The 26,996-nt window shown below is 40.9% G+C and overlaps 1 long non-coding RNA gene across 9 annotated transcripts in view; it reads right to left on the reverse strand.

Annotated features, from left to right (window-relative positions):
- The window catches only part of LOC103217718 (uncharacterized), a 267,900-nt gene that overhangs the window by 34,298 nt on the left and 206,606 nt on the right, over positions 1–26,996 (reverse strand). For 5 of the 9 annotated variants that reach the window (XR_012094288.1, XR_012094287.1, XR_012094282.1 and 2 more), the window contains 2 exons: positions 18,825–19,014; positions 17,159–17,272 (listed from right to left, as the gene is read on the reverse strand). The exons of 1 other annotated variant lie outside the window; for it this stretch is intronic. This is a non-coding gene — a long non-coding RNA (uncharacterized lncRNA). The remainder of the gene's footprint in view (positions 1–17,158; positions 17,273–18,824; positions 19,015–26,996) is intronic. 3 more of the 9 variants (XR_012094285.1, XR_012094283.1, XR_012094284.1) reach the window with 2 other exon arrangements.

Here is a 26,996-nt window from a genome sequence, read left to right on the forward strand (position 1 = left end):
AAGTCTTTTGCATCTTGTACCGCAACCCAATCTGGAAGCTACTCCACCCACCAAAAGTACAGTCTATAAAAACTTCACCACTGCCTCAGCATTGCAACCATGCAGAGGAAACAGAGCTCAAAGAGATAGAAATATGTGTGGCTCTGAACACAGTGAAATCTTACTAGATAATGATTAAATGGCAGCAGACATGGTGCCTGTCTGTCCTTCTGAGCCAACAGGCTTCCATCTTGGCATTTCTCAGAGGAGAACCCCATGGCCATGCAGTGCCTTCAGTGTTCCCATCTGGCAGAAGTTGGGCAACATTTCCAGAAATCTAATCCTTTCACATACTCTTCTTTCTTCTTAACCTCAGGTAACACATCAGACACCTGGACCCCTTAACAGCCCAGGACACTGGCCAGGTGACCCCCTCTGGACAGTCAATGGAGGGCAAACTCCCACTCTCTTCATGTGTTGTGCATTGGAGTGAGGCAAGGAGGGAGTGTGGGAGGAGTGGCCAAGGAAGATTGCCCATCCTGGTCAAAAATGAAGACTTTTCAAGAAAAAACTGACCACTTTGGGGGCCTCTTGTGCACTGAGCATTAATTTCTCAATGCTTCTCCTCCCCAGCTCTCCTCTAACTCTTTGGCCCCTGTGCCCATAGTTGTTTCCTCATGCCACCACTGCATCTGCTCAGAGGACACCCACCTGATGACCAAGATGAATCGTGCTTAGAAAAGCTCCTGGGCAACCCTAGGCAATCCAGCAAAGCGCCCCTAGACTTTCTCCAGCGTGCACCCCTGCTCCCCACACCCACGGGGTCTTCAGGAGTTCTGGCCATCTCTCCTGACCCTCTGAGGTCCTATTTTCAAACACTTTTATTCTCATTCAAGGTATGAGATTAATAACACCCCCTACCTTAAGGTATATGTTTTGAAAAAGAGGAGAAGGTCTTAAGCAGAAGATTCAAAGTGAATGAGCTTTAATTAAATGTCTAATAAAGAGAGATATAGATATGGATTTTAAGAAACACTTCTATTTAAAAACATCTTAAAATAGGGTAATGCATTTAATCCCCACATTTAAGCTTCCCTGTAATGGGAAGAAATAAACTGAGAGCTTTGGAGTAGGAAGACAGGGTCGAGGGGTGACCTGGGAGGGGGCTGGGTGACTTGTTGCAAAAGTCAGAAGACTATGAGTCAGGGTGGGGACAGTATAACACTGTCATGAATTCTATCTTGCTGGCTTCACACACACACACACAGTACGAATGCCTTTTGTGGGAGGTGCTATTACTAACACCAAGTCTAAATCTAAGCCTCTCATTTTGTATTCCCTGCACTGTAAGGGGCAGCCCAAAGGGGTCGGGGTGGGGGGCGGGTGGGAGGGGCATCTAGAAGGAGAAAGACAGATTTAAAAGGAAAGATTTACGAGGCCATGAAGACGTTCCTCCCAGACTCCTGAGTGCAGGAGTATGACTTATTTATTTTATTTTCGTTTGTAACCAAAACCTTCGCCTGACTCCCATTGGCCCCAGCTGAGAGGGGAGAGAGGGCTGGTCCGTCAGGCGTTGATCACCGGGCCAACGGGAGACAGTGTGGCGTGATGCTGACGCAGCCCACTGACAAGCCAGGGAGGCCCAGGGGAGCAGCTCTGAGCAGAGCAGCCAGAGTCAGGCAGGTAGAGAGCTGACAGCCAGGGAATTGCTAAGAGGCGCCGGGCTGGTGGGGGCAGGATGGTGAAACAGTTGGACTGGAGAGAAGGTGTGATTTGTGATGCACAAACTGTCGTTTACCCACTCCCCTTGGAGTCCTCGCCACATCCCTCAGCTCCATCAACCTCTCCCCAGTTTAAATTTCCTCTCTCCCTTCCCCCTCCTGCATGCTTACTCCGTGGGTCCCCGCATTTCTATTCAATAACGTTTCTCTCCCCCTCTCCTTTTGGGAGAAGGAAGGGAGCAGATGAACACACATTAATAACATCAAAAGTCACCTAGTGATCAGCTGAAGGGGGCAGTCTCTCTGATGTCCTCAAGGCATCCTATTTAGGAATTTATATCTGCAGAGCCAGAAGAAAGCACAGCATCACTGGGGGACAGGCTAGGGAGTTAAGGGGATGGCTGCGTCAGTGTTGGGAATTCATGCACTTATGGTGCAAAAGCACAAGGTGCATGAATTATCAAAGGGCTCAAGGACTGCCTGGTCCCCACTCCCCTCCCTGGAGAGAGGCATCCCTGGGAAAATAGGAGCTTGTGTCTCCAGACCAGAGTTCTCTTTTAAGAAAATGGAAGTTGGGAGGGAAAGGCAGAGAAAAGCTTCAAGCCTATGGATAAGTCCTGAATCCTCCTCAGAATAGTGACCCCTGACATATGCACTGATGTGCCCATTTATTGAGAATCTCAGAATTCTTCGCAAAGGTGTCCCATTTAAGAAAATCCTCCATCCTTTTCAGGCAAAAGCAACAGACAGTAACAAAATAAAACTTTACTTATCAGATGGTGGTTACCAGTCTTTCCCTGCCATTTTTCTGGATGATGTTTAAAACCATGAGTCTCCTCCTGGCCTTTCCCTTGTTACTGCACATAACCACATAGCCCTCTTACACTGGATGAAGCACTTTCTCCATAATGTTCACTTCTTCAATGGTGGGATAGATGCTGCTGTTCTGACAGCTGGAGTATTCAGACTGATGAGAACCACTGGTGATTCTCAGCAGTCCCAACATCACATGCTTCCTGTCCTGATGACCTGTGAGTCACCACTCCACCACCTCCCTATATGGGTGAGAGGTTACATCAATCCCAGTCTATAGATGGAACAACAAAGGCCCAGTTGAGTGGATGTGCTTTCATGAGTCTGTCTCATACTATCTATTGCCAGGAAACAGGGTACAGTTGGAGACATGTTGTTGCATCATCTGAAGGCCTCTATGTCATCTGAAGACACAACTATGAAGCTAGGCTTCACTCTATCACAGGAGCGGGAGCCTCAGAGTTTACCCCAGTTCCAATCCTGACACCTGCTTAGTATAGAAGTACTTAGGTCCAGGAGTCAGAGGTCTGAGTTCTAGACATAGAATTACCACTTAGCAATCACTTTAATCATGTCACTCACCTGCTAAAAGTCTTCCTATGGTGCCCTATTGCCCTTAAAATAAAATCATAACCCTTTATGATGGAATTCAAGACTGTATCATCTGGCTTTTGCCATCTCTCTGACCCCATCTCACACTTCTCTCCCTCTTACTTGCTACACCCCAGACACATCAGCCTATCTTTCTGTTCCTTTAAGTCACTTGGGTTGGTTCCTACTTCATTGTCTTTGTACATGCTGTTCCCTCTGCCTACAATGTCCTAAAAGTGTCTATAGTCTGCTAATCATTTGACCCTTAACAAATACTGCATTACTCAATAGGGAACCCTCTCCCAGATAAAGGTTTTTTGGGGGGTTGGGAGGAGAATTTGAAATTTGACATATATTTTTAAAATTCAAGTAGTCATCACAGGGAAAATAAGAATCTTTCATTTGTTCATTAATTCATTCATTTAGCAGATATTTACCAAGTACCTTCTATGTTGGACTTCATTATACAACATGGTACTGTTTCTATTTGAATTACAATACACAAGCAGGGATGGGGAACTAGGAGTTTTTAGAGCCTCTAGAAGTTCTAACCTAGCCCTGGCATCAGCTCATGTCTCACCTTTTCAGAGATGCTTTTCCTGATCACATTATAAATTAGCTCTCCTTGCCTTCCCTCCACTTTCTAACACAAAACCCTGTTGTATAGAATAGAATAATATAATTTACCACTGCCCTAATTTGTTGATTGACGTATTTACTTACGTACCATCTGTCCCCACCAATTCATATTTAAGTTTCGTGAAAGCATAACCTTGTCTGTCGTAGGCACCACAAGCACATAGAACAGTGCCTGGCACACAGAATGTGTTTGAAAAATGTCTGCCAAATAAACAGAGTAATGAACAAACGAATGTAATCTTGGGCTAGTCACTTAAACTCTCTGAGCCTTAGGTTTTTCATCTCTAAAGTATGATCAACAACAACAACAACAAAATACCTGCCTGAGTCAAAATGTTGGCAAGAGTTTGAAATAAAATATGTACAGACTCAATTTCCTAGAAAACAGAGCCTGAGGCAGGGATCAAGTGCTGGTGTTTTAAGTAGGAGGTACAATCCCTAGGCATTGGGAATGAGGGAAAAGGGAAAGAAAAAACAGAAAGAGTGAGAAGAAATAAAACGTGGGTGGGCTCCTACACTGACTACTGCTTCATGTGAAGCCACAAAGGGGCACATCGGTCACTTGACAGGGGCATCCATTGGACCACACAGGACATCTTACATGGAGAAACTCTACCTTGAAAAAATGTATCAAGAGAGAACAGAACATTGGTCAATATTCACCCACTGGAGATTTTACCCCCCTACACTTCCATATTGCCTCATCCTTACCCACCTCTCCCCAGTCTCCCCTGAAATCAACTCCTCTGTCCTTTAGTATGACATTTCACCCAAGCCTGGGAGTGTCTGGAAGAGATGGAGAATCCAGATTGACCATGAGTGGTGAAACCCTGCAACCCCACCCAAAACCCTTTGGCTTCAAAAGTGACAGCTACTTCAGAACAAGCAACTTCAGCACAAGCAGGGGCAGGGAAGGATGAGAGACTGTCATGCAGATGAAAGAATCCCACGAGGAAGAGAGGATGCACGCAAGATAGATTTGATACAGCATTAGAAAGCGGTTTAGAAACTGTAAAGCCGCAAACAATGAAAAGTGATGTTGTTTTATTGGTCTTCTTGGAAATGCAACTGTCTTTCCAACTCATAGTCTCTGCACTTGTATAAGTTTGATGAGCTTTCAACTAGACTGCACAAATGAAGCCTTCCTTGTTTCCACTGTTATTGTTGAAACAGTATCTCTCTGAAATAAGCCACTTCATCTCCTCATAAAAAAATCCTTATATCCAAAATAGGATCTCTAAATGGATTCTGTTAAAGTGGGTTTTTTTGCTTGCTGTATTTAGTTTCTAGACTGCAGCTAATATGAGCAATCCATATGGAAGATACTTTTCAAGTTACCTCCTTATCTTTTGATTTTCCCTTCATCAGTCTGCTTTTATAACATCAGCTTCCTTGGGCCCATTCTTATATCGTCTACACAGTGATAAATTTTAACATATCTCCAACATGTCATTAAATGTTAATGGCACAGAGCCCATGTAATGGTCAGAATGAAGATTTTCCAGCCTGAAATGCCTCCATCAGCAATTACAAAACTTGTTGACATGTGGCCCCTTCATCAGGTTTTATCTACAAATCCAAGACCCATACAATTAGGGGTCAACCTGAATTGGGGTCAACTTGAATTGGGGTCAGCCTGAACTGAGGAGCCACATGTGTTCTGGACTTTGATTGCATTTCTGAGCTCAGCTGAATAAACTGCCGGGCACATAGTAAGATACATACACAAACATAAACATATCATGTATATAATTCATTAAATATGTTACCAAATGAATGACTTTAGTCAGTTTAGAATGGAAATGCAAAAATTAAAAGCAAAAGCACAGGCTCTAGAACCAAAGTGCATGGGTTCAAATCCCATGTTTATCATAAACCAGCTAGTGTGACATTAGACAGTTGGCTTGACCTTTAAGTGCCTCTGTTTGTGCCTTGGTTTTTTTCTCCTGTAAAATCGGGATAACAGACATGCCTACCTCACAGGTTTGTTGTGAAAATTAAATGATGCCAGGAGTATAAGTCTTTCAGTCTAGTAAGAGTGCCTAGTGCACAGTGAACAAGGGATGCAGGTTAGCCTGGATGATAATTTCAACTGTGCTGCTAGCCACCCACCTGCCCATCCAAATCAGGAGAAGGGTATCTCTTCAATCATGCCATCTGTCTTCACTAGTTCAACCAGACCCAGGCTTGCATATGTTTAAAATCGAGTATAAAGCCTGCGTTTTAAAATTTGTGTAGTCAAAAGGAATCTCACACTAGTCATGGCATTTTCTGTCCCTTGGTGATAGACTGTGTTTTTAAACATGGTGGTGTCAATTGATTTAAGTATTTTATTGAATAATTTTACTGTTCCTGTGCCCAGAGGCTTTTTAAAGCAGGGACTAATTTTTTAAATCAAATAGATAAATGTGTAGTCGTTGCACTTGAAATAAAAGCAGCACAAGCAGTAGGGCTAGAATTTCCACTTGAGCTGTATAACTATTTGCCTAACAGCCTGGAGGGTTTCCTAAAATTTGGAGAAGCAGCAATGGGGGCTGGTGGCTGAACTTCACTGCCACCATCCTAAGCCTTTTACATACTGTCTCCCAGGCCGGAAACCTATGTTCCCAAAGTACCTACCAGGATCTGGGCCACATGGGCATCTTCTTATCCTCCTGGGGAGAGGTAATCTGACCTTAACTATTTCTGAAGTCCCTTTAACATTCAGCTGTGTCTCTCCCCTCAATAGTAGAATAACGAATAATGAGTCATCATTTTAGACTATTCCTGCAAACTGTTGCCTGTCACTATTTTGCACATTGTAAATCACCTTAATTTTAGTACAAAATAGCTCTCTACAATCTAAAATACTAACTTTTTTCTTATGGAAACACTGCAATTAAACAAATTAAAAATCAGCATCATTAATAGTAGAGCATTCTAACATTATATACCTCCTAATGTGATGCAATATGAGTGTACTGCATCACTTTTGAAGGATGTTTAACCTAAATTGGACCAAGCCTAAGGGATAAAGAAAAATGCTATGACCCAATAGAAAAAAAACATCTAGAATGTGGGATGTTCTACAAAATAGCTGGCCTAGTCTCTCAAAAAATACAATGTTGTGAGAAAAAGAGAGAGAGAGAGAGAGAGAGAGAGAGAGAGAGAGAGAGAGGGCGGGGTCTATTCCAGATTAAAAGTGACTGAATGGAATGCATGACCTTGATGAATCTTGGTTTGAAAAATAACAGGTATAAAAGATACTTTGGGGATAATTGGGGACACTTGAGTTTATTGGATGATCTTAGAGAATTACTGTTAATGATCCTAGAAGTGACTATACTGAAGAATGTTTTTTATTTTTTAAATTCATATATGTCTTTACACATAACTGAAAGTGCTATTACAGTGCCTAAGTTATTTACAACTGTGCAATAATGTGTTGAGAAATAAATTATCTAGAAGGCAGCAGAAATATATTGTGAATGTATATAAAACTGTAGCATGTTCACAGATTTACTTTTTATATAATTACTGGTTCTATAGTGTTTCAAGTTATGTTCTCAGAAAGAGAGACAAAATGCCCAAGATTAAACAGAAAATATATGAACCATATCCCAACACCAGTGTCTCCAGCATCCCCAGCCCCAGTCTGAGGCCGTCTGGGTCTGCAGCTCCATGGCAACAGGGCCGTGGCTGCGAAGGCACTCTCCTGACCCTCCAAACTGCAGGTCACTAAAAGGTTCTTATTTTTAGAAGATGCATATTGAAGTATTTAAATCTGAAGTATTACATCCAAACGGTTAGTAAAATATTAGCTATTCCTGAATCTGAGTGGTTAGTATATGGGTAAATCATTGTACTACCTTTTCAGCTATTGTGTATGTTTGAAATTTTTCATAATAAAGAACTTTTGAAATGTGAATTTTTTAATGTGAAGTTCTGAAACTATTAACAGTTTGGGCACTTGGAACTCACGTTTCTGCTTCATGAACTGAGGGCTGGAGGGTGAAGGAAAAATAAAGCCAGTCTTAAAACTTGGCTTCTAAGCCCTATTCAGTGCACTGTGTGCTTTCTCTGCACTCTTGGTCATCACGTCAAAGGAAATATGCGATAATTACTCTTTACACGTGTCAACATAAATAACAAACAGAGAAAGGCTCACTACAGGGAAAGACCTTTAAACTTGGGAATAAAGCATTGATTGCAGTGGGAATTACACATACCATAGTAAATTATGTGTGTATTCAGGGAAGTAAAGAAAGAGAAAGGGTTTTAAAGGAAAAAATGAGGAGGAGTACATAAGTGTTTTGAAATAATTATCCTTGGCTACAAAGATCAATAACAGGGTGATGCCAGTCTGAAGTTGGTCAGACAGTGGCTGGGCAGATGTCCTTGGGGAAATATTTTTTGAGTAAGGTTGTGATGGCCTTTGTGCAAGGTTGTGGGTTTTGTAGAGTCTTTTTTGTTATAAAACATACAAGCGTGAGACTCATCTCTTCATGGCCTTTCTTGGTTCTGTTTGTCAGGTTTTCTTAACATTAGTGACTCCATTTTGACTCTGACAACTTTCACACATGTAGTTTTTGCTATGCATTTGATGAGCAAACAGATGAGGCACACAATATTTTATGCATACAGTGTATCTAGTCCATTATTTACTAGACTGAACCTCTAACATTCTCTCTCACCTCTCATGATCAAATGTCACGTTTCCATACCCTTCCATAATGCAGACTTCCAAGTCCTAGACCTGTTAAAACTGGGGTCATCTTCCTGCATTTCTCATAAGAAGATTAGTTTCTAAATTCAAGATGATAAAATTGCTCAGTACAATAATTGACAAAGAAGATACCTCTTGGAACTGAATAGATAGTTTAATCATTGTGGTGGAGGAGGGGACATTTACTTGATTATGAAATAGAGAGAAACGAGGATTTGTTTAAATTGGCAAAGCCAGCATTGTTTGGAGCTTCTGTGTCTTCTACGAGTCATAACCTTCAAAATTATTGTTGCAATCACAAATATATGAGGTTGACCATTGTGTTATTCATATTGTGCCTCTTCCTGGGTGTCATAACCAGAAGATAATAAAAACACACATGAAATTGTTCATAATCAGGGGTCAAAGTACAACTAAAAACAGGACCTGAACTGACCATATTTTGGATTGTTTTTATTTGGAGGATTTACTTCCCTGAAAAACACTTTAGTCTGCCAACTCCTACAAAGAACTCTTCTACGAAGAAAATGAATTACCACATTGCAAGACATCATCATATAATCTCACCTAGACCCCTGCTTCTGAGATACCTCACAATTATAGTATTTTATTCTTTCCTTTCAAACCTAAAAAGAAAACTGTGCACATTCATTCCATGTCATGTTTTCACTCTTTTGTGCTTTGGATTTATTACATTCTCACTGGATGACAAGCAGTGTTTTAAGTACCTAGAACAGAGCAGACAACATTGAAAATAAAGATTGCTGTTTCATGGATGTTACATTCTAGTGGAGAACAGAGGCATCTCAATAATAAACATAAAACACTGAAGCCTGGGGGTGTGAAGAACCTACGTTAGATATTGTGGTCCAGAAAGGCCTCTTCAAGGAGTGACCTTGGAGTTGAGACTATTCATCAGAGTTACCACATAGAGATCTAGGCAAGGGCATTCCAGATAGAAGAACCAGCTAATGCAAAGGTCCCAGGGCAGGCACAAGCCTGTTGGGCTTGAAGGGCAGAAAGCAAGCCCCAGTGACTGGAGCATGGTCAGTGACAGAAAGAGTGAAATGAAATGTAGGTCTTGGCTAGAAGAGTGAACTTGACTCTAATTGCATTGGGCAGTTATTGGGGGTCTGGAATCAGGAGAGTGGCATGATCTGATTTACACTTGAAAAAGGCCTCTTGGGCTGACATTTATGATCAGAGACTATCTACTGACATTTAGCCCAAATTCCTCCCGCTGCAATTAAAGTGCATTCTCTCTCCTCACAGTGAACAGATGTTATTTGATGTTGATATCATCTCATATGCCTAAGGAAACATCAGATGGCTAATATCAAGATCGCCAGAACACTAGAATGAATGTAGTAAGAAGACCGGAGTAATAATCATCTACCTGAATTACACTCAGAGGCCACAGATGAAAATGAAACCCATTTCTAGCACCTCTTTCCCACTAACGACCATGCCAGTTCTTTCTTTAATCCTCAAAAATGACCTTACATTCTCATTGATTCTCAAACTTCAGCTCCCCACCAAGCAATCTGTGGCAACAGCAACCTTAATATCTCAGAAGACTTTCTCCAGTATTCATGGTCGGGATCATAATGGTGATATAAAAGGGTATTAAGATAGGACGGGTAGGACTTCTGGTGAAACCTCTCCCCAGCAAAACAATTTAACCGGTGATAATTATAAAAATCAAAATACATCATTTACAGTTTCTGGAAGTTGTCCTAAGAACATAGGACAAATGGAAAAATATTCATTTAACATAATCTACCAAGTTTTATAAAAATGGCAAGTGTGTGGCATTTTAGCCATGACCTACTTCTTTAACCCTTCTCCTCACCCACTCAGTTCCATGTCACAGAAACTGTACCCTGACCATGAACAGCCAAGAAGATAGGGACTGCCTCTCCCCACAGCACACGGTCTAGGGCTATGGTTTCACGCCAGGAGGGGCACGTTGCCAGTGGCATTACTCATTCTCTTCCTTTCAGCCTGGTGTTGCAGAAGCTCTATTCAAGGCAGGCTTGCCCCAGAGGACAGGGCTCCTTTCCCCAGTCCTACACAATTGTAGCTCACTGAGAATCCTGGGGCTCTGATCACCCTTGCCCCAACTCACCCATAGGAGAAGTTCTATGTTACAAAGGACAGGCTGAGAAGACCAGAGGCTGGCACTTCCTTCCCCAGCCGGCTCACAGAGCTGGAGTATAACCCCTAGCTCTGGTGCAGTGGCACGGGTACTGCCCAGGGGATGTGGTGACCCCAAGGATGTACAGCTCTGCAGCTCTGCCTGAAGGGGCTATTTGAAACACAGAATGGAGAACTCCATGCCTAAGGATGTTGTTGAAAACAAGAGAAATCTTGGTAGAGAATAAGAAGAAGCCAGTAGCTCCAGGATACAAACAAAACAGCAGAGTATTCAGAAGTTCAATAGACAGAATCGGACAAAGAGCAGCCAGGAAAAGCCCTCCTGGGATCACAGTCAACACAAGGTAGGATCCTCCCAGGCACAAGGGGCTTAAACACAACCTCTGACCCAACACTGGCTTGAATAATAAGCCTTCATGACCCAGGGGTGACTCCTAGGAAGCCAGGCTTAAAAATAAAGTCACACTCACCCTGGGCAAACTGGAAGATTATGGCATGCCCAAGACTAAGCCTTCTTGGGAGCAATTAGAGAAAGAAACTCCAAGCTACTAGTCCATGGCTGAATATGGGGGTAATAAACATAAATTCTCTGAATTATTATGGCAGCCTGTAAGTCACACACACATACAAAGATAAAGAGTAAAAATATAACTGGCTAAGGGGGCTTAAGTACCACCTTTGGCCAACAAGTGGTTTATGTGGACCCAGACCCAGGAGCAGCCCCTAGGTAGCCAAACTAAAAGATAAAAACAAGGGGAAAATATCTAAGCATGGACGTCAGAGGTTGCACACTGTGGAAGAAACAGACATCACAGGATTAGTTCAGTCCAATCATTAAACAAATAAACAAATGACAAAACATACAACAAACACCAGCAGTCCTGGGGGTTGGGAAGGAAAGGAGTCTGTGTCCAGGGCTGCTGTAAAATATTATTACAGTATCTAGTTTCAACACAAAATTGTGAGATCTGCAAGGAAACAGCAGTTGTGAGCACACATCTCCCAGACTTTGGTTTCAAATACCATCCTCTAATAAAAGGAAACAGGGTCTCTTGAAGAAATGACTGAAACTAGCACTTGGGCAGAAAATAGAAGATAAACCTGGAGCATCTTATAGTGCCAGAAAGTAAGGAAGTGCTAAAAGTAAACAAAACCCCTACATTGATAGGGGTATGTCAAAGGGACACAGAAGCCAACAGAAAGAGCTCCCGGTGGCCAAAGCTGAAACCATTTGAGCAAAAAAAAATGAACAAAATAGTATTAGATTATAATCCACAGTACAAAATAAATATTCATGGGTCCATACTAATCTAAAAAAATGATTGAATAAATAAATAAATGGGGGAGAAGAGCCAAATCTCCTGGCAAGAGAATTTTAGATAATTTATGTAGATACTCTTCCTTTAATGAAAGGACCATAAAACCCCAATCCTTAAATATGGACTGTTCATAATGACTTTCTTCCAAAGAGTACTATGGAAGAGGGGTAACCTAGTGTGGAGAAACCTGACAAACACTATCTCAGCTGAGTGTTCAAGGTAAATATCAACAGTGACAAATCATGTTGATACTATCTACCCTTCATACGATGTGATGAAAATGACCCATGACATCTATGGTTTTCCTTTAAACCCCTATAACACCACTCTACATGTGAGAAAAACATTAGGCAAATTCCAAATTCCAATCGAAGAGCATCCTATAAAATACCTGACTGGTACTCCTTGATCTTGAACCATCAAGGTTATCAAAAACGAGAAAAATCAGAAATCGTCACAGCCAAGGGGAGCCTAAGGAGACATGCAAACTAAATGTAACATATCATAAATCCGATCTGGGAACAAAAAATACATTAAATAAAAACCAAGGAAACATGGGGTGTATACTCAAAAGAACTGAAACGAGGAACTCAAACAGATGTTTGCATGTCCACATTCACAGCAGCATTATTCGCAACAGCCAAAACGTGGAAACAACCCAAATGTCCATTGACAGATGAATGGATAAACAAAATGTGGTACATACATACAATAGAATATGATTCTGTCTTTGAAAGGAAGGGAATTCTGACACACGCAATAACATACATGAACCTTGACAGCATGACACAAAGTGAAATAAGCCATATGCAAAAAGACAAATGTTATATGATTCCACTTACATGAGGTACCTAAGCAGTCAAATTCATAGAGACGGAAAAGAGAATGGTGATTGCCAGGAGCTGAAGGAGGAGAGAATGAGGACTTAGTGTTTAATAGGTACAGTGTTTAACGGGAAGATGAAAATGTTCTGGAGATGAACAGTGGTGACGGCTGCACAGCAATGTGAATGTACTAATGTCACCAAACTTTACACTTAAAAGTGGATAAAATCATAAATTTTATGTTATATACATTTTGCCACATTTCTTTTCAAAAACAGGAAATCTGAGTAAACTATGGAATTTAGTGAATAAGAATGTTTCTATACTGGTTCTTTAATTGCAACAATTGTCAATACCAATGCAAAATGTTAATAATAGGGAAACCTGGGGACAAGATATACAGGACCCCTGCTATCTTCTCAATTTTTCTGTAAATCCAAAAAGTCCAGAAATGAAGTCTATTTTTTAAAAGGAAACATAAAGGAGAAATGGGGGGAAAAAAGACATGAACATGGAACACAGAAAAACACTGGTATGGTTGGACAGATGTAAATCCAACCACACCAGTGATAACATTAAGTGTGACTAGATTAAACAATCCAGTCGCTGGGCGCGGTGGCTCAAGCCTGTAATCCCAGCACTTTGGGAGGCCGAGATGGGTGGATCATGAGGTCAGGAGATCGAGACCATCCTGACTAACACGGCGAAACCCCGTCTCTACTAAAAAATACAAAAAACTAGCCGGGCGAGGTGGCGGGCGCCTGTAGTCCCAGCTACTTGGGAGGCTGAGGCAGGAGAATGGTGTGAACCCGGGAGGCGGAGCTTGCAGTGAGCTGAGATCCAGCCACTGCACTCCAGCCTGGGCAACAGAGCCAGACTCCATCTCAAAAAAATAAATAAATAAATAAAATAAGCAATCCAATCAAAAGAAAGAGATATCTGATTGGATTTTTTAAATGACAAGGTACGACTACATGCTGCTTAAAGGACACATTTTAGATTGAAAGATACAAATAGGTTGAAGGTGAAAGGATGGAAAAAGATACACAAAACAGATATACAAACAGCAACCACAAGAGAAATGGACTGGCTATACTAACATCAGACACAATAAATATTGTGGTCATCCTGTTTGCCGTACCAGTTATTATATAAACCCCTTCTTCTGCAGAATGGACCTTCATTGAAAATCTGGTTCAGATGTCAAGACAGATACCAGACCTACATCAACGAGGTATAAAAATCTTTATTAATTCCGTAGTGAGGCTTTCTGAGGGCAGCAGGGCAGGCTTTCCAAACTTGTCCAAATGTGGGTTGAGTGAGTAGGGGAAAAAGACTGGCTTGGGGTTTCTATCATGACCAGGCAATCGGAGGAGGATGAGAGCTCCTGTGCACTACCACAATAGAGATCTATTCATTGGGTTGAGGGAAATCCAGGCAAGAGTATCAGCAATGTCTTCAAAGAAGCCATGAAAGTGTCCAGAAGAGAGGCCAGGCACAGTGTCTCATGCCTGTAATCCCAGCACTTTGGGAGGCTGAGGCGGGTGGATCACTTGAGGTCAGGAGTTCAAGACCAGCGTGGCCATTATGGCAAAACCCCGTCTCTACTAAAAGTACAAAAATTACCTAGGTGTGGTGATGTGTGCCTGTAGTCCCAGCTACTCAGGAGGCTGAGGCAGGAGAATTGTTTGAATCCAGGAGGCAGAGGTTGCAGTAAGCCAAGATCACACTACTGCACTCCAGCCTGGCAAAAAAAAAAAAAAAAAAAAAAAAAAAGTCCGGAAGAGAAAGAGAATACATTAAAGATTTTCTAAGCCCTGCCTTGGCTTCAGTGCTTGAAGGGTCAGAAAGTCAGGTTAGCAATGTGGGAGAGTAAGAGTAGAAAGGAAGAAGAAAGCTGACCACACCCCCTTCATTGACTGCTGGCCGCCCATCTGTAGCAGGTCTGAGCTGCCACACACAAACTGCATGATGGACATGAATACAATTTCAATCCCTCTTTCTAGGAGCTCTCCCAGCCCAGCAGAAGGAGTGAATGTGTGATGATTGAAGTGTGCAGAGAGCACTAAAGGAGCAACCAAGAAGATGACATTTGCACAGGCCCTTGATGAAGAGACCATCTTCTGGTTGGAAGGAAGGCATGTGCAAAGGCAAGGTAGCTGAGAATGTAAGATGGACTTAGGGAATTACAAGACATTTCATATGCATCCTGTGTTCTTGTCCAGCCAAAAACTGTTAGGAAATAAGATGTCTGCAAATATCAGATTATGCAAGACCTGGTTTAAAAAAAAAAAAAAAAAGCCTTCACCTGCAAAGAAACAGGTAGCCATGAAAGAATAGTAAGCAATATTAGTGAATGGCATTTGCATTTATTAAAATTTCTTTTTGGAAGAAATATGGATGACTGGCAGGGACCAGAATGGAGACAGAGATAATAAATACGAGACTACTGTGATAGTCCAGGCAGAAGACAATGAAGGCCTGAATCAGAGCCAGCAATGATAGTAGATGGAGTGAGGGGGATAGTTTCAAAAGGAAGTGACATGTGAGGAGAAAGGTGACCTAAAATGTCTGCGTTCAGTGACTAGATAGATGGTGATACTGTTATCTAAGCATTGCCTGAAGAAGGAAAATGAACTGGAGTGAAAAATGATGAGATCAACTTTGGACTTGCTGAATTTGAAGAGTCGGCTGTAGCTGGGTGAAGCTGTCAAGTATCATGTTGGATATTTAGGAATGTGATCAGCACAGAGATCTAGTCTGGAGGTGTCCAGAGATTTGATTCAGTTGGCATGACCCCAAGAGGGACAGTTGAAGCCATAGGCATTGACAATCCCTGTGACTGATCCTGTCATTTGGGTTGAATTTCTTAAATTCTTAAAGATATGTATGCTGGCATACATGTAGAAAACCAATTTAGGCTTAGAAAATTCATCAAAAATATTCAAAATATTAAAATTAAACATATTCAAAATACTAAAATTAAACATATTACCTTACATTAACAGCAGTAATAATAATTGTTTCATATCCATGAAAGAGATGATATTGTTTGCATCTTTAGAATAGGTTTAGTTTTGCATCCTACTCTTTTGTTCAATTAAGAAAATCTGGCCGGGCACAGTGGCTCACTCAAGTCTGAAATTCCAGCACTTTGGGAGGCCAAGGTAGGCGGATCACGTGAGGTCAAGAGTTTCAGACCAGCCTGACCAACATGGTGAAACCCTGTCTCTACTAAAAATACAAAAGTTAGCCAGGCATGGTGGCACGCACCTGTAATCCCAGCTACTTGGGTAGCTGAGACAGGAGAATCACTTGAACCTGGCAGGCAGAGGTTGCAGTGAGCTGAGATAGCGCCATTGCACTCCAGCCTGGACGACAGAGCAAGACTCTGTCTCAAAAAAAATAAAATAAAATAAAGAAAGAAAGAAAGAAAAAAAAGAAAGAAAATCCTGGCAGGGCATGGTAGCTCACACCTATAACCCCAGCACTTGGGGAGGCCAACGTGGACAGATCACTTGAGGCCAGGAGTTCGAGACTAGCCTGGCCAACATGGCAAAACCCCGTTTCTAATAAAAATACATAAATTAGCCAGGCATGATGGTGTACACCTGTGGTCCCAGCTACTTCTGAGGCTGAGGCACGAAAATCACTCAAACCCAGCAGGCAGAGGTTGCAGTGAGCCTAGATTGTACCACTGCACTCTAGCCTGGGTGACAGAGCAAGATCTGGTCTAAGAAAAGAAAAGAAAAGTAAAGTAAAGTAAATCTTAACCAACTCACAATTATAGGTTGTTGGGAATAGCAGCTGATAACTGATGGCTTTTCAGATAGTTCTGTAGAGTCCAAACCATCACAGGTTCAAGATAACTTTGGAGAGTTATCTTGCTGAGAGATGCCATCAGTGTTCTGCCAGATGCTAGATTGACAAGCATATCACTCTCAAAAGTGGAAGGTTTGAATGTTTGAACTAGAGCTAATGGGAAATGAATTCTTAAGCCTCTTTTTGGTTGCATTTACATCTTGAAAGCATTTGTTATTATTTTCTCATACTCTTTTGCATGTGGTTTTGAAATATGTGCAATGATATACCATTAAGTTATTTTTCCAACAAGCCAAGACAATTACCTGTTAGAAAAGAGTAAAAACCTCAATAATTAAGCCAGTTGCACCACAGTTTAGTCTGCTAAAGAATATCCAAGAGCTCATCTTTAACGTTAAAATCCATGTAGGGATTTTTTACCCTGATGGACTTGGTTCAATCTATTCAAGGTACTGAGTGTATATCACTGAGGATACATAATTTGAAAAAGCTACTTGAAATCATAGAAATGGTGTTTGCTGGAATTATGACATTAAAGAAAAACGGCAAGTTTTTTTGATATAACTTTAGGAAGCAATTTCACAATACCTGGTAAAACTGAAGTTGCACATACCCTTGAATTCAGCAATTCCTCTTCTAGATATAAACTCTCCAGGAACTCCTACCACAAGCAGGAGGAGACATGAACTATTCATTTCAGGGCTGTTTATGACAGAAAAAAACAAACAGCCTAAATGTCCATCAACAGAGAATGAATGAATGAACTGTAATAAATGTTTACTAAATGAACTTAAGCCTAAAAGTATCAACATGGATATATCCCCAAAAATTCATGTTGAGAGGGAGAGTTACACAACTATATTAGCGTATCATACCACTTACAGCATATTTCAAAACATTACAATAACCTGAATATTATCTGTACATCATATATATGCAGCAATGTTATTAAAACAATAAATAATAAACACCCAAATGAGCAGTTATGTCTATGTTACTCAGGAAAGAATAGGCTATGGAGTGTCAATAAGCACATTCCAAAATCCCATTGGCTTTATAAAGACATATTCCTCATCCGATGTGAGTGTGATACGAGTCAAGTGGCACTTGTATCTGGACATTTGGGGCACATGGCCTGCAAGATGCACCACATCAGAGAAGGACGGGGGTGACCACCCTTGCTCTGAATGCCTTGATCCAAAAGTGGTTTCAATTCATATTTCTCTGGCCGAAACTTCATACGACCCCAACTTAGATTTTTTAGCGAGCTCTAACTCTCTGGTATAGTGGTAAATTCTGAAGGAGGAGGAAAGAAAATGGGTTCTGGGAGGAATTTATAGGGTCCTTTAACTGATTCTGAAATATTGTAACACTTTTTAAAAACCTGAGTGTACTATGGTGCATAAACTCTTGGTGAAGCTCCAAGGAAGCTTGATGAAGTTGCACTGCGTTGTTCTCTCTGGGTGCTTGTTTGTATTATCTCATTAATCTTTAAAAAACTGATTCCACTTCTTCCCTCATTTCAACACTTGTATGAGACCTTCTGCTTGGTATCCTGTGGACCTTTATAGGGTAAACACATTTTTTTTTTTCACAGTATCTTGAAATCACAACCTTCTGGCTGTGGTTTTGTCATATTCACAAATTTTAACTATTTCTTTCAACACGATCAAGTTAAGGAAGCATATTGTCAATCACCAGTTATTCTCTGGGAATAAAGTTATGAGTGCTTTGATAACCAGGTACGACCTACTGCATTCAGCAAGCATTGACTGTATGTCTTCAAGAGCCAGGCACTATTACAGATTCTAGGGACAAAGAAGTCTCATTTTCTCATGGAAATGAGAAAGGGAACAGATGGTAAACAAGAAAGCAAAAAGTAAACAAAATAATTTCAGGGCAATAAGGTCTGAGAAAGAAAAAAACAGAGAAATGAGATGGAGAGTTCTGACTCTGATTAGGAAACGGGCACCCTAGTGGCAAGAAGGAGATGGTCATGATAAAATCTGGGGAGAGAGTATTCCAGGCAGAAGGATCTTCTAGTTCCTTGCTGAACCCACAGCTAGTGCTTCCCCAGTATGCATCCTAACACTGCATCTCACAGTATGACTCCTGAAATAATTGTTAATTAAACAAAATCCTCTCTCCTAGTAGCATGGAGTTTTAGGAAAATATAACCTAAAGACATCAAGCACTTCACCCTTTCATGTATATGCCACAATACAGCCCGTTGATGTGCACAGGAAAAAAATACCTGCTAGTCTTCACACATATGATTATGATTTCTTTTCCATTTTGTGTTCTATTGATCTTACATGTCTTCAACATGTGAATTGATAAAAAGAATTTTGCTGATGTCCTGTTCCCCTTTATTTCCAGGCATAATGTTTTAATCAACTTTGTTCTTTGGCTTCTTGACAAAAGTGTGATCTGTAACATTTTTCCTACCAAAAAAAGGAAATGTAAAATATGCTATTCTCTTCTCTACCTTTTAGAGACAAAATTACTCACTTATGTACCAGGAATTCATATTTTGCAGTTGTTCTGGAAAAACTCAAATGGCTTAACAGAGAGGATGTTGGGCTTTAAGGGGACAGGTACAAGAGTAATATTAATACTACTAAAAATAATTACTAATTACAATATTTATTATACGTTTACTATGTGCTTAGTATTGCACTAAATGCTTACATGATTTAATTTAAACTTATTTAAATTTCATAACAATACTATGGGGTAGGCAGTATGATTAAAATTTTGCGAATGGGGAAATTGAGGCTTAGAAAGTTTAAGTAATTTATCTGTGGCCACATGGTTCTAGAAGCAAAAGGTGAACCCAAGCAATCTAACTCTGTATCTGCACTGCAAAAATCTAACAAAACCATGACTATATCATGCTCTTAGATGAGGGTGGGAGGTGTAGAATTAAGGAGAAAGTCAAAGTTGCTGAAGGAAAACCAGGCAACAGAAGCAAAGAAAGGAGAATGTCAAGAAGAGCGATTTTTAGAAGGTGTTGATAGTGCAGCTGACCCCTGAGAGTGAGCACCTTCTTAATTCTTTCAACTCACACCCTAGGCATCTCTCTGGCCTTGAGCTAGTCCTGGCTCTGGAGAAGTAGAGGACTAATAGAAGATGAAAACAGGCAGAAGGGGAGGATCATGTAGAACCCTGTGCGTTATACTCAGAACTATAGCTTTTACTCTGAGATGGGAAGTTATTGGAGGGTGTTAGGAGAGGAAATAGCATTATCTAATTTAAGCCCTCAACTTTGGTTGTGAGTTGATAACAGGGTGGAGGAGGGTGAGGGCAGAAGCAGTGAGACAAGTTAAGAAACCATTGCAGTAATTCAGGCAAGAATGATAGTAACTTGGACCAGGTGGCAGTGGGATGGTGAGAAGTAGTTAAACTCCAGACAGATTTTCAAAGTAAAGCTGACACAATTTGCTGTGGGACCAGATGTGGGAAGTGAGAGAAAGGGAGGAGTCAAAGATGATTGAAGCATTTACCTTAAAGTCAAGCCATCTGAAGCCTAACAAAAGGCTGTTGAACTTAGAATTTACAAGATGCTGGATGGCCTTGGTGAGAGCATTTCCTAGGGAGTGGTAAGGGTAGAAGTAAGATGGGACTAAATTGAGTAATAAATGAAAGATAAGGGAGTAGAAGTACTAAGTATAAACTATGCTGTGTCTATGTGGACAGAAGACTTGATAGTAGCTAGGATACCCTGGTTTAAGGAAAATGCATAAAAATATTCTTAAGATGGGAAAGAATTAAGTATGTTCCTGTGCTGAGAACAAGAACGCAATAGAAAAAGAGTGATTGAGAACACTGAATGCAAAGAGCAAACCTCCTGAAGAGATGGGAGTAGGAGTGATGTAGCCCAAAGCACAGGTGGAGGGGCCAGTCTGGACACAGGAGGATTTTGAAGGGAAAGAAGGAAGAAAGGAGGGGTATGGCTGTCACTGTTTCTGGGGTGGGAAGGAAGAAATTGAGGGAGTTCCTCCCTGACAGGCTATATTTTTTTCTGTGAATTAGAAAGTAATATCATGAGCCAAGTGTAAGGTTGTTCAGAGTGAGAATGGTGAAAATTTTTAACATTCTCTTGGAATAAAGAAGCATAGGATATGGGCTGCCATGAGGACCTTGCAAAAGCTGGAGATTGTAAATATGTAGCTGAATCAATTCACATGGTTAAGAAACTGACTTACATAGCAGGAAACTGCTTATACAATATACTTCAATCCAATAACACAGTGGGTCTCATCTCTGTTTCGTATGAATTGATAAAACATGATCTACAGGGCCAAAGCCACAGTTCCAACTATTTAAGAAGAATGGTGCCCACACTTTTCCATTTAAGTTATGTATAGTGCAAAACTACATCAAAGCCTAGTGCTAAAATAGGTTTAGGCCTAATTCAGATTTATTTCACTTAAGAGCTCCATATCCTTTGCTTCTTTCACACACTGTTTTGAAGAATATATCTATTTCAGTTTTCAGTCTCGTCCATTTCAACATCCAGTTTCTCCGGCAGTAACAGATATCAAATAATCATGAAAAATTTTAAGCTCACTTTATTTTATATTTTATTTTATATTTTGTAAAGGCCTGTATCATTTGGTATTTACCTGAAACACAAATCTTAAAATTAAACTATTTTATTATTGAAACTTTTCCAGTATGCTTTTAAGATTTCTGCAAGTCTCTCCGTTTAAGAAAGAGATAACTAAATGTAGTAGAAAACTGCCTTATCATTGCGATAGTTGTATAATTTATTTTTTTCCATTGGACAATGTGCTTAGCAACTTGCACATTAAACCTTCTATTAAGATTATATTAATATCATAAATATGCAAAAAGGAAACCACTCTGAAAGTTCAAAATAATAACAATAACCTTTCCCTCAAGTAAAACCTTTTATCTTGAGATCTCAATGCACTTTCCTACAAGCCTGAGTATCCTTGCCCAGCCACTTTTGCAAGGAGACAGTTAAAATGCTGCCTTCACTTTATTCACTGATTCCAAATGCTAGTTAGGCTCACCGGAAAGCAAAGCAGATGCCTAATGTAATCATGATTTTAATTCTTAACATTTCCTACAGCAGCATTTATAACCTTTAAGTAAACAGGACCTCTAGTCTGTAAAAAGCCCCCAAGTGGATGTCTCTTTCTTCTTTGCTTTATTCTTTAGCCATGGCTAGGAAGGGGCAGAAGGTTGTAATTCTGGCAAACTCCCACACATGCAACATGGACTCACATCTCTCACAAAGAGATACGCATGCACACTGATGCAATCATGGCTAGAAATGAATCAGTGCCCTTGAGACAGGAGCTCATGACTAATGCTCTCTGAGGAGCCCAGGGGCAGCTCGGCGAACCAACTATATCCGGGCCAGCACAGAACAACGCGCAGGTGAGCAATGAGCTATAGCACAGGGAGCGGGAGGGGCTGATGCGTGTGGTTCCAGGGCCCGGAACACATCCTCCGAAGGTAATTCCCATGTAATTACAGAGTGCTAAAAAGGGAAACTGAGCTTTGGCCTGGGTCATGCGTGCAAACTCACTGTAGGATCTACGGTGACTTCCTTTACTTCTCTGGGCCTCAGTTTTCTCGTGTCGAAAAAGGAAGAAATTGTATAACCACATCAGAAAGACTCCTTTCTCCTCCACACCCTATGAAATACTCAGTCATTTTTTCCTGTTCCCTCAAGAGACATAAAGAATGTCATAAAAAGAAGTGGTGGGAATTGTTCTCCTGAAAAAATACTTTAGATTCTCAAAAACGACTGACAAGTTCTCCAGGTTGTTTCAGCACTACTTGTTCTGTTTAAAACACTAAACAAGCAGGAATAGTGGAGGAAAAAAAGTGTTTCTCTCTTTATCCTAAAGTATAGTCATGTGCTGCATAATGCTGTTTAGGTCAATGATAGACCGCATATGATTATAACCCATGTTTTACTGTACCTTCTCTGTGTTTAGATACACAAATACTTACCATTGTGTTACAATTGCCTACAATGTTCTGTACAGTAACATGCTGCACAGATTTGTAACCAGCCTAGGAGCAACTGGCTAGATGACACAGCCTAGGTGTGTTGTAGGCTGTACCATGTAGGTTTGTGTAAATGCATTCTAATGTTTGCACAATGATGAAATCGCCTAATGATGCATTTCTCAGAACGCATTCTCATCATTAGGTGCTGTATCACTATAATGTCCACAGAAGACATTTTACCAACCCCTGTCCACTTCTGTGGGTATTTCTCTGACAATGTCTAGTCTCCTAGAAGTGCCTAACGTGGAGTGTGGAGTATCTTTCACCACAATGCATAATTCTGCCTAGTCACCACTTTCTCTAAAACCTTTATCCCCTAAAGCATCTTTTTCCTGGAAAAGAAAAGAATCACATCCCAGGGAGTAATTTATTAAAGAAATAACTGAAATCCATAAATTTGTCAGCCTTGTTTCTCACCTGAAGGAGAGGTAAAAAAGAAAGATAACCTTCCCCAGCTTGGGTCAGCTGGACCTAAATTGAAGGGGTCTTTATATGAACGTTTGGGGAAAGGGAGGCAAGGAAGGACCTTTGAGAGAGATGAGTGACTGCTCAGCCTCGAGCAGTATCTATTACACACAAATATCCCAAGGTTTCCTGTTTGCCTTTGAAAAAGTTGGAGGAGGGAACAGATTGTCCCAAATTTTTCTTTTTAATTGATATGACTGGAAACCACAATTTTTTCTACTGTGGAAGATGTCTGCAGTCTTAGTTACTCCCTTCAAATGGAAGAACAAAGCTCCCATGGAGGAACTGGAGAGAGCTGAACTGAACTGAGCTGTAGGTTGATCACATTTCAAGGTTTGCTTGTAATCAATACTACTTTGGTCACCCCTAGATCGTTATTGCAGAAGCCTCCCTACCAGTATCAGGATCCTACTTTACTCTGTAGCCACTTCCTGGAGTTCTTCGAAAACTCTAAAAGAAAACAAAACCCAAACCCATCACATCAGAAAGATGAGGCATTAAGAAGCTTAAAAAGCTTAAGAGGAAGTAGATGCTTGTGTAGGGGAGTTTTAAGATTAGGGTGAAAGAGACAGACATAGGAGGAGAGAAAGTCAGTTCTATTTCCAAAGAAAATGAGAAGTTGTTTTATTGAAAATTAAACCTGTATCAGGGCCGAACCAGATCCACCAATAAAGTAGTACTCTTTATTGCTCCTCAAGTGTTTGGCATAGGTATTTTCCACTTGTAGCTAGCGTCTTATCTAAAACAGACATTTGCAAAACCAAACAGGTGAGGGGCCATATTGACTCTTTTGCAGAATTCACATTCTGCAAAAGAATTCACATCCCTAATACACAGAAAATATGATTTATAAAAATCCACTATTTTTTCATAGAACCATTCAGGAGCACAGCAGTAATACAAAGTGAATACTCCTAGACTCTAATATAAAAAAAAAAATCTAGTCAAAATGTATTGTTTTCAGTGTGTTGAAAGAAATTGCACATACATGTAGCAAACAACTTTACATTGAAAAAAAAAAATCTTTACTGTTCATGGATTAGGTTTTACCTAAAGTCCTATTACCTGCAATGGTGCTCATCCTACAGATGTTTACTCATAATCTATCTTGCTCTTTATAAATCGAGTCAACAACTATTACATGTCTTTTATGGACTCAAAATTTCAAGAACTCTGTGAGAGGCATACAAACAACATATACATAATGTGCAGTTATCCATGACATGGATTTCAACTGTATCCCCCAATAACCCAGGTTCTTTAGGTCATAAATGGATGGGCTTTATCTTCTAACAATCCACATCATCTATAGTAGATTTTCCAGATGGTAAGCAATGGAATGACTAACTGTCCAGGTTTTCCCAAGACTGAGGGGGTTCCTTGGATGTGAGAGTTTCAGTACTAAAACCAAAAAGATCTCAGGCAAACCTGGATAAGTTGGTCATCCTAGAGAGCTGAGGGAGAAATTACATCATTCAATTCTATAATGTAGTAAACACATACTTGTCCTCTGCTTCTTCCTTGTCTTTCTTTCCCTCTCTTCCTATCCCATCTTACTCTCTTAGGGTAGCTCTATGGCACAGTGACTAAGAGCCAGATTGTGGTTTCCAAATAGATATGGGTCTAAATTCCAGCTTTGGCATGTCTTTTAAAAAATCTTGCACAACCGACTTAACTTCTCCAGTCCTGCTTCTTTACTAGTGAAATGCTGAAAATTATTAGGTCGTGACACATGAGAAAATACATATGAAGTACATACCATCATGCCTGACACATACATCATGCTTTATACATGTTAGTCACTATTGTCTCTGGATCATGCCCTTATGGATACTTCCAGCTTCCAGGGCTCTGGTTCTGAGACCAATATCAGGGCATGCTATAGACCAACAGGAATTAAACCTTCCCACCGAAGTGCATTTGCAGAGCCATATGCAAATCAATCCTTTGACATTTCATTAATGAGAAGGCAAAAAGTAGGTATAACTAAAGCAACATCCTGATTACCCACTCTTCCAACTTTTCTCATCCAATCTCTTCAACCAACCCCCTTGCATTATTGTTCCCATGTGGTCGACACACAAACACATAGAGACATACACATCAAATAAACACACAGAGGCACACACATACACACAGAGGTTTTTACACGGCTGAGCTGGGAGAAGCCAAGTAAAACACTTTTCCTTTGTTTCTAGACTATTTAGCAAATATGAGGAAAAGGATGTGGCACTGAAGAGGGGACTCAGAGAGACAGGGCCAGTGGGTGGAGGAGCAGAGGACGTGCTGGGAAGAGAATGTGCAGAAAGGAGATTTTTTTGGGCCACAGAGTTTTTGCTAAAAGCAGCTAGGAAGCCCCACAGCTCCAGTGTGTGTGAACTCCTGGTAATTTCCTTGGGGAATCCCGCCTCAGAGAACCTCTACCCCGAGAATTAGAAGGGAGCTAAGCTAGGTGAGTTTCCAAATGGAGGGGGTGGGTGAGTGACTAAAGGCCTGAAGACCGGCCCAGAAGTTTCCCAGTGGGCGTCCCCTGGCTGCTCTGACAGCCACAATAGGAACTCAGCCCAGAAGAGGGGAATGCCGAGGCCAGGGACGATTGCTAGTGTTTTCCTTTGTCTCTCAGCTTCCTGTGTTTGAAATGAAGGCATCCGAGGCTCTCTGTGGCCACTCTTGCCTGGGATTCTTTCCTCAAGAGGTGTTCTTGAATTTATGAGAACTGCCAGGAAATGGCGTGAGTCACGTCTTCTTAGCAGACAATATTCAGCTTTAGAAATTCCCAGAGATATGACTTGTTTATAGGAAAGGAAACAGGGCTATTCTGAGCTGCCAGGGGAAGAGGAAAGCACTGCTCATTTTTTAAAATACCGTGTTGAAAGGTCATACACGCGGCCAGAGTGCCAGCAAGAGCCCGGTATAGACACTGATGTTAGCAGTTCATTTGCCTACATTTCAGGCGATATTTTTGAGCATGGCATTTTAAAATGCGAGTTCCATGGCATTGAAATTCCACTCCCAGTCCTAAGCCCAAAGGCCTGAGCAGGCTCCGAGGGGTAGTCAGCAGGGTGGAGGGGTGCAGCTGAGGGTTTGTTAGGCCTGGCTGAGGGGAGGGGAGGAGCACATACAAAGACACCATCTTTCTCTACTTTCTAATTTCACATTTCTTGAGCAGCCAGCTGATTTTTGTTCCCATATTCCATGTTCCTTCCTCTACTGTCTTCTTCTTGGTGTGAACAACTGCCATGTCCATTGTCCTTACCTTAAAGGATTGTTCAAAGCGGCCAACTTTGGAAGATGTGTCCAAGGAGAGAAACGGGGGGATTCCTACTCCTGCAATCCTTGCTTCTGCATTGGGCCACTTTCTTGTACAAAAAGTTTGGTCCTGAAATGTTTGAACTCATGAAGGCACCGTTTACACATCTGTCACTGTTAGCAGAGCCAGTCAGCTGACCACAGGGATTGATTTCCAAGGAGAAGATAATCCACTGAGTATTCACTGATTCAACAATAATTAGTCAATGTGATATTTTCATAGATACCACATCTGATAAAATCAACACCTTTTCCTAATTATAGAGTAAACATTTCAATAGGAATAGAAGGATGCTCCTTCAATGTGATAAAGATGCTCTTGGCTTAAAGTAAATAAAGTTTATAATTAATTGGTAAACATTGAAAATCAGAAACAAACACAAAGAATGTCCTTTAGTATGATTATCTCTGTTTTGGGTTTTTGTTTGTTTGGTTTTTGGGGTTTTTCTGAGACAGAGTCTTCCTCTGTCACCCAGGCTGGAATGCAGTGGCACGATCTCGGCTCACTGCAACCTCTGTCTTCCAGGCTCAAGCAATGCTCGTGCCTCAGCCTCCGGAGTAGCTGGGACTATCAGCTAGCATCATTATCACTTTAGAT

The sequence above is a fragment of the Chlorocebus sabaeus genome, chromosome 10 (assembly GCF_047675955.1).
Source record: "Chlorocebus sabaeus isolate Y175 chromosome 10, mChlSab1.0.hap1, whole genome shotgun sequence".
In the NCBI taxonomy this organism is placed as follows: domain Eukaryota; kingdom Metazoa; phylum Chordata; class Mammalia; order Primates; family Cercopithecidae; genus Chlorocebus; species Chlorocebus sabaeus.